Source organism: Leptonychotes weddellii, unplaced genomic scaffold, assembly GCF_054177405.1.
Source record: "Leptonychotes weddellii isolate Sample4059 unplaced genomic scaffold, ASM5417740v2 HiC_scaffold_1821, whole genome shotgun sequence".
In the NCBI taxonomy this organism is placed as follows: domain Eukaryota; kingdom Metazoa; phylum Chordata; class Mammalia; order Carnivora; family Phocidae; genus Leptonychotes; species Leptonychotes weddellii.
This window is the reverse complement of record NW_027766570.1, coordinates 1-8254: the sequence shown is the minus strand read 5'-3', so window position 1 is coordinate 8254 and position 8254 is coordinate 1. Positions and strand designations below refer to the sequence as shown.

General features: G+C 48.4%; 1 long non-coding RNA gene across 1 annotated transcript; it reads right to left on the bottom strand.

The window, feature by feature from the left end:
- Nucleotides 1-314: 314 nt before the first annotated feature.
- LOC145718602 (uncharacterized) lies at nucleotides 315-8243 on the bottom strand. The gene is made up of 2 exons (XR_014141915.1): nucleotides 6969-8243; nucleotides 315-5138 (listed from the first exon to the last, which is right to left on the bottom strand). It is a non-coding gene; the product is annotated as an uncharacterized LOC145718602 (long non-coding RNA).
- Nucleotides 8244-8254: the final 11 nt, after the last annotated feature.

Here is an 8254-nt window from a genome sequence, read left to right as displayed (position 1 = left end):
GTAATGATAACACGATATACAATACACACATATATACTTCACCTATTTTAAACACCTAACAAGTAATTGAAGTTGCTCGGAAGCCAACTCTATTGTAGCAATGAGCACCTCTGTACCGCGTCGCCCCGTCTGCGTTGGTCCCCTGCTGGCCTTTCCTGCACTTGCCCCCACATGCCCCATCCACTGTGGTCTCCTTTTCACCAAATAGGAACAGAGAAAGGCCCCCGCGAAGAGAGTCTTTTCTCCGCAAGAATCAGATCCCCAAGACTAAGGTGTCTTCAATCAGAAATGCTGCTCCTTTTTCTCCTGAAAGAAGAGAGAAGCAATTTCTACGTTCTCGGCATCAACTAAGTAGCTTGTGAAAACCTACTTGTGCCCACTGTGCCCAAGAACTTCCCTCAGACCCTCAGAGGCGGCCATGGTTCCCAGCGTCCCGTGTTGACGAACTTTGTCCTGAGCAGAGCCCATCAGAAAGCTTCAAGTGTGGATCCGCATGACCGCTGCCAACATGTTCTCGGTCACCTCCCCGGGATCCGAGGTTCCTGGGCAAAGACAGAAGCCAGAGGGGGAGCCGAGCACAGGCAGCCGATGGAATTGGGGAGCCAGGCAGCTCTACCCACACAGGGAGAGATCTGATCCCTTGTTACTCAGACTCCAGTTCAGCTTACATTGCGACTTTATTGGAAATGGGGTCCTTACAGAGGTAATCAAGTTAGGATGAAGTCATTAGGGTGGACCCTAATCCCATATGACTGGTGTCCTCTAGAAAGGGGAGATTTGGGCGCAGACACACAGAGAGGCAAGAGGAGGTGAGGAAAGGCAGGAGAAGACGCAAACCACAGAGAAAAGTCTGGAACAGATCCTGCCTCACCCCCCTCAGAAGAGACCAACCCTGCAGACACCTTGATTTGGACTCCTGCCTCCAGAACTGGGAGACCAGAAATGTCTGTTGTTCAAGCCCTCTGGTCTGTGGCTCTTTGGTGGCAACCCTAGAGCACTAACACAGTGGGTAACTCACTCCTGCCCCTTCTCCTGAACATCCCTGTTGTCCGAGCAGATGTTACCCCACCACTGCCCCTCTCACAGCCAGTGATCAGTGACCAAACATGGAAGTACAAAAGGCTGGCCTTCTTGCCTCAAAAGCAAGCAACTGTGTGACATGACTCATGCTCGAGAGGCTTCCGTGGGATCAGGTTGAAGCTGGCCTCCAGTGGAGCCCACATCCTCGCTTAGCTGTCCCTTCACCCCCCTTCCCTTCCCCGGCCCCTCCCTCCCTTGTCCCGAGAGCCCTTCTTCAATAAACCCCTTGCACAAGTTCTCCTGTCTCAGGTTCTGCTTCTGAGAGCCTGACTTTAGACACTTAGCAACTGAGTAAGAGTGTCTGGGTAGGTGGGGATCTTTCTGGCCCCTACCACAACTTCACACCACAGAGGCAGGTCCTGACTCCACCCCCGTTTCCTTGTCTCCAGCTTGACTTCCTTCCTCCCAGAAACCTCCTGGCTTTGACAGCTGGGACACGGGGGCACCCCAGAAATCCAACACCATCAGGCATGTTCCAGGGACACAAAGTCCCCCCCCTTCTCTACACTGAGCTGCAAAGCAGAGCCCCAGGGACAACGGCCCATTTAATTCCCCACTGCTGCTAGGGCTCCTTCCCCATGTACTTGGCTTCTGCATGCGTTTTAATGTGCCACTGTGTTGGGGAGGCCTGGGGATCATTACAGAAGCTGCTCAAGTCCTCGTCAGCAAGCCTCACTAATGTAATGGATGAAGGGAGAAAGAAAGAAAAAGAAAAGGAAGGGAGATAAAGCCTTACAGCTTTAAGATTCACTAGGGGAAAAAAAATCCACCCATTTTCCCACTAGATTTCACATGGCTAACAGCTTCATCTCCCAGTTTTCTCTTGCAATGAGAAGAAAGTATTTTTCTCTCATTTTGCAGGTGTCTGGGGGAAGAGGTGGGACTCTCGTGTTTTGTTTTCCTTATTTTTTTAAAACTTTTGATTGAGTTCCTCACTCCAGTACAGCCCCAAAATCACATGGGAAAGGAGAGATTATATAAATCACTTTCCCTTTGATCGTGTTTCAGCAGGTCCAGGCCAACCCACGCTTACAATTTATAGATGGCTTCCACATGTTTGCATAGTAGATGGTTTTGAGGGCGTATGCTTGCTCTTGGAAGCCTGCTCCCCGCTGAATACCGCTGTTCACACTTTAGCAAAGCATCTCAAAGGCAAGTCAATTCCAGAGTAAAAAGACTTCAGAAGCTCCTCCGTCCAGCCAGCTTTCCAAGGCAAAGCTACTGGGGAGTTGTCTCCAGAGATCAACTGTTTTCCTTTCAGAAAACATTCCAGAATATTCAGCCAAAGTTCTATCTTAAGTCGTCTATATTTTAAAATACAGCTGCAATATCAGGAGAAGGAACTGTCTTTTTACTGTTGAGGTTTCTCTCCATCAGGATTTCACTTCTTCCTCTGGGTCATCCCCAAATTGACACCATTTTAGTCCATCTTTTTTATTTCTTATTTTTTAGGGACATTATTTTCATGTCTGTGCCCTAATTTTGATCTTATTTTTCAATCTGGCCTGTCATTGTAATTCCATTCATATTTGTGAAAATACGCTACTTGTCTAACCATCCTAGATTGAAGACTGAAAGATAAGCAAGATGGAGAACCTATGCCTGAGAATTTTAGTCAAATCAAAAACCACCTCAGTAGAATGTGGGGCAGAATACAATGCCTATCACAACAATTTTGCAAAGTGATGCAGGGGCGGATGAGAGTGACCCACTAGGGGCATTCAGGCTGGGTTTGAGGAATAGCCATGATTCCAACAGTTAGAAATGGGAGGGACATGGTTGGGGAATGCAAACATATTTTTGACGGAAAGGACAACCTGTTCAAAGGCCCAGAGGTAGGGGGACACAGGCCTTGTCCACTGCATGGAAGCCGATCCAGTGTGAGCAAACATAGAGGATGGATAGATAAGCAGTGAAGACAGCAAAGGTAGGTTAGCACCGGGTCATGAGGCCCCTTAAAGGCCTGGGAGAAGAATTTTGCCTTAATGTTAAGAAACTAGAAGCCATTAAAAACTTTTTGAACAAATGAGGGACTTGATTATATGTGGTCTGTGTTCATTTTCTAGCGCTTCTGAAGCAAAGTACCACAGATTGGGTGGTTCAAATAAGAGAAACTTTTCTCACAGTTCTAGAGGTCTGACGATTAAGCTGTGGGCAAAGTTGGTTTCTCCTGAGGCCTACCTCCTTGGCCTTTCTCTTGCCCCAGATGGCTGTCTTCTCCTTGTGTCTCCTCATATGCTCTTCCCTATGTGTACCTCTCTGTGTCCTAATCTGCTCTTCTCATAAGGACACTGGACCTATTGGATTAGGATCACCCCAACAGCCTCAGTTTAACTTAATCATCTCTTTCAAGACTTTATTTTCAAACACAGTCACATTGTGAGGGCACTAGGGGTTGGGGCTTCAACATGTGAATGGAGGTGGGGCACAATTCGGCCCACGACATAGTCTACTTAAAAAAATGCCCTTAAAGAGGATGGAGACCGAACAGAGCAAGAAGGCAGTGGGGCATGGAAGGCTGTTGGAAGCTGGCACAATAGGTCAGTGAGGAACAATGAATGGACCAAGGGAGTAGGACTTGAGGACGTTTTGTGAAAATCAATGTTGGGGAGGGTGGTGAGGAACCAAAGATAACCCCATGAATCTCTATGAGTAGACCTGAACCTGGCATGGACTTTTGCATATAATAGCTCATCAGTAAGTAGGAAGGAAAGAAGGGAAGGAGGAAGAAAGGAAGGAAGGAAGGAAGGAAGGAAGGAAGGAAGGAAGGAAGGGAGATGGAGGAGGGAGGGGGAGAGAGGGAGGGAGGGAGGGAGGTGGAAGGAAGGGAATAGAATAGTGAGAGAGAGCATTTGGGTGAAGACTAGGGTGGAAGGCAAACTGACTTTTAACAGTACTTTTGTTGTGCTTGGATTTTATAAAAATTACGTGTATCAATTCAAAAAATCAAAAACAAAAATAAAAAATCAATAATTGTGCAACTTCAAAGGACTTTCCATTACGGGCTGGTTTTCTATATTACTGGACTCTCTCCCTGACACCCAGGCATGTATGCTGAGGATGCCATCCCAGAAAACAACCCAGGGAAGAAATCATAGTGGCGAAAGGTAAGGTCAACTTCCAGAAAGAGAAATTGAAATTCGCCAGAACCACAATAAAACAGTTATTTAGAGCAATTTGAAATAAGAAAGGTGAGTCTTGAGCTCTCCCAAGGAGATTCAGTTACTAAAGGTCCCTCTGTCTTCTCCCCAAAAAGCTCATTACAAGGGGGCTTCAGGCTGTTGGGATGAGAGAATGGGATAACCCCTCTACAGTTGTTAGTACCCTCCCAGGGCAGAGTAACTGCCCGATACTTGTTAGCTTCCTATCTGTCATGGATCACACTTTAAGGAGCTTTGTCCATGGGTCACATGGACCAAAGGGTACAGCTATCCCTTTCTGATGCCCCCAAAACTCTTCCCCCCCTTACATCAGAATCCCAACTGTGTTCAGGGGTTAGAAGGCCCTGTGCTTCTGAGGACCAGGCTCTCTCTCCAGTCCCAGGATGAATCTTGATTGGTCTAAGCCAGTCACTGCCATTTTATACCTCTTGTAGGTGACTGATTCAGGTTTGGAAAGGATGCCGTCATAGTCAAGTGCCATGGGAGGGGGAATCTGCCGGGAAATATCTGTGAAATTATTCCCTGCTCATAAAAAAGGACAGAGCTACCATCTGTGTGGCATGGCTGGAATTGTAGCAGCCTTCTTTAAACTGTGAGGGAAGCCAGCCTGATAGGACAAGCCAAGCCACCAAGGATAGCAGGGAGAGCAGGTGGGGTGAACTGAGTTCCAGTTGATTTTGTTGTTAGTTTATCTGTGGCTTGCAGCCAAAAGTCCCCTAATCTGTATAACTCCCTTTGGTCCATGTGGAAGGGTTTGGTTCCTCTTCATCTGGCACATCTCTGTTTCCTTCACCCAAACTAGGAGCAGAGTCTGGAGGTCCCTGGGCAGGGCTCTGTACACCAGCAGTCATCCAGAGCAGATTACCCATCCCTGAAACAGCTTCCTCTTGGAAGAACCTGGGGAAATAAGTACAAATTCCTAGTAGCCAAAGCTCACACATTTCATGCTGACTCCCTCCCAAGTTGGGCCTTCTGTTCTGGAGTGACTCTCATTGCTTTTCCCTGGACTCCTTCCAATGATTTCGGCATCCTATGCTCGTGTTTCTAAACCCCAATGCAGAATTCCAACTGTGGGCTCGTCAGCTTTCTCCAGACTATGTTCTTAGTGTTTGCCAGGCTTCTTTTCTGATATGAGTCATAGTGCTTTTCCTACTTTATCTGCCGATAAAGAAACAATTCAGCCTCTCCACCCTGCAACCCTGGGCTTTCTGCCATTCTCCCCAGATCCAAGCTCCTTGCTGGACCTGAAATAGTAGCCATCATAACAGTGCCTTACATCGCACGACACAGTTCTCAATAGTTTACAAAGCATTTATTTCCACAGGTGTCATCTAATTTAATCCTTGCAATGAGGTATGAAGTAAGTAAAGCAGACAGAAAGAGAAACACATTGAGAGAGGATGACCAGTTGGGCCAAGGTCAACTGGCAGATAGCTGGCCCAGGTAGGATTCAAATCCAGTTAGACTGAGTGTCTCTCCATCTAATTCAACTCTGTTCCACAGGTATTTACTCAGTTTTCCCTTTGTGCTTGGCACTTTGGGGCTTTCCTGGGACAACCGTGAGGATGAGGACTATGTCGGTGCTCTGCTTAAAAGACAGGGAAAGAGATCAAATTGATGCCAAATACCAGTGCCTGGAAGCAAGTCACCTTTCACTTTGTATTTGTCATGTAAATGTAATGTAGTTCCAGGAATTTGCTATACCCCACTCTTTCTACTAAGAAGTTCTTTGGTGTGTTTTTTCTTGAGCACTACATAGGGAAATGAAAAGGGAGTGGAGGATGGTCATTGTCTATGAAGCTGGTGCTTGGCACAGAGAACAGAGGTAAATGGGGACTGGAGAGGAAAGTCACACAGGAAGGAGGGCTCACAGTGGAGCAACCAGGACTTCCTTGGTGAACTGATATAAACTGAAAATATTAGCAACATTTACCAAACACTTATTGTGCTCAACGTGTATCAATTAGTTATTGATGAGTAACAAATTGCCCCCAAAGTCCAGTGCCTTAAAACTACAACCATTTATCATTTCTGAGTTAGCTATGTGGTTCCAGTGATCTGAGGTGGGCTGTTGTTGGTTTGGCATGCTCGTGAGTCTGTGATCAGTGGGCAGAGTGACTGGGGACAGGCTGCCCTGGGATGGGCAGGATGGCTGGGGACAGGCTGCCCTGGGATGATCTTGGCTGGGGCAATCCTCCAATAGGCTAGCCTAGGCATGTCCTCATAGCAAAATAGAGTAGCATGAAAGGGAGCAGAAGTACACAAGGTCCCTGCCACCCTGTCACATCCACTGTGTCTTTGGGCCAAGGCACGTCAAAAGGCAGCCCACACTCAGGGGTGGGGAAATAGATGTCACACCTTGATAAGCAGTCACTTGACAAAGGGCTTGGGAAAAGGGAGAGGTAAAGAATTGAGACCTATTCCATGTGTTGAATTTAGAGGGCTGAGATAAAAACCATTGATAAGTTTGTCTTAATTCTACCATGTGGAAAATAATTACAGGTTGGTCCCATGACCTGTTAATGCACACCAAGTAGGACCGCTAGAAAAGCATCATTTGAGATGTTGTTGGTGACTATGAGGTCAAAGGGATATTTTTGCATGAGAGAAGATGGCAGTTCATGCACCTAGAAATAAAAGATCCAACCAAGAACAATGGCTTTCGTCAAGGTCACGGCTATCAGCACCACCCGGGACAATGCTATTTGGGAGGTTTTGAACACTCACCATATCCAGTAGCTCGTGCTCACCATCTGAAGACAGCTTTACACACATTGTTGTGTGTAATCCCCACAACATTCAAAAGTAAGAAATATTCTGCGATTTCTTACTGAGTTTTATTCAGCGTACTTCTGAGAACTCTGATGGAGAGAGTAGATGTCAGGTGCATCTGAGCTGTACTGTACAAGAACACTTCTACTAGAGAGAGGGGGGAAAGATGGCGAAGGAGTAGGGGACCCTATTTCAACTGGTCCCCGGAATTGAGCTGGATATCTACCAGACCACTCTGAACACCCACGAAACCAGCCTGAGATGTAAGAAGATCTGGATCTCTACAAACAGAATATCGCAGGAGGTTGGTTCGAGGTACGAAGCAGGGAGCCCTGATTCCGTGGGCAGATATCGGAGGATAAACGGCAGCGGGAGGGTGCCTGGCCGTGGGGATCCTACACCGCCGGTGAGTGACAGCCTCACGCACTGCGGACAGGTGCAGACTCGCAGACCAGTAGCGGCGGGAAAGGACTTTAGGGCAGCCCCCGGGGTGGAAAACCAGACCAGCGGGGTCAAGCACACGCGAACCGCAGCCCCCCAGACAGAAACCGGAGCGACGGTCACGCGCACGCGAACTGCAGCCTCCAAGACGGAAACCCGGTGCACCGGGGTCCCGCCGGTGAACTGCAACCCCCGGGGTGGAAACCCCGAGCGGCGGAGTCGCGCGCACACGAACTGCAGTCCCCAGGACAGGACCCCAAGTGGAGGAGTCGCGCACTGCATGAACTGGGAGCGGCTGGCGGTATTAGAAGCACAAAGGGCAGAGATGAGCCCCGACCTGGAGGCAGGACTGGGAGCGCTGGGGAGGGGCACACAACCCAGGCCGCTGCAGTTTATAGCAGCACGGATAGAAATGGAGACAGTGTGGCCTGGAGAGCTCACTGAAGAACAGACTGCGGTCTCTCTGCTCTGAGGCAGAGGGTTGGAAACAGTCTCTTCTGCTCTGACTCGTCGAAGAGACGCAGAAAGCCACCAGGGAAAGGCGCCAGAGAACAAAAGCCCCCAAAACTGATTCCCACTGAGCCCATCCCCTGCCACAGGGGCGCAGGGCAACTCCGCCCAAACAGGGTTGCCTGAGTAACAGTGCAGCAAGCCCCTCCCGCAGAAGACAGGCTGGGAAAACAAGAGGCCAGCAACCCTAAGGCCCCAAGAAAACAGGTGCATCTTGCTTGGGTTCTGGTCAATAATTTGGACTCTACACATTCCCTCAAACACCCATCAACAGAATGACTAGGAGGAGG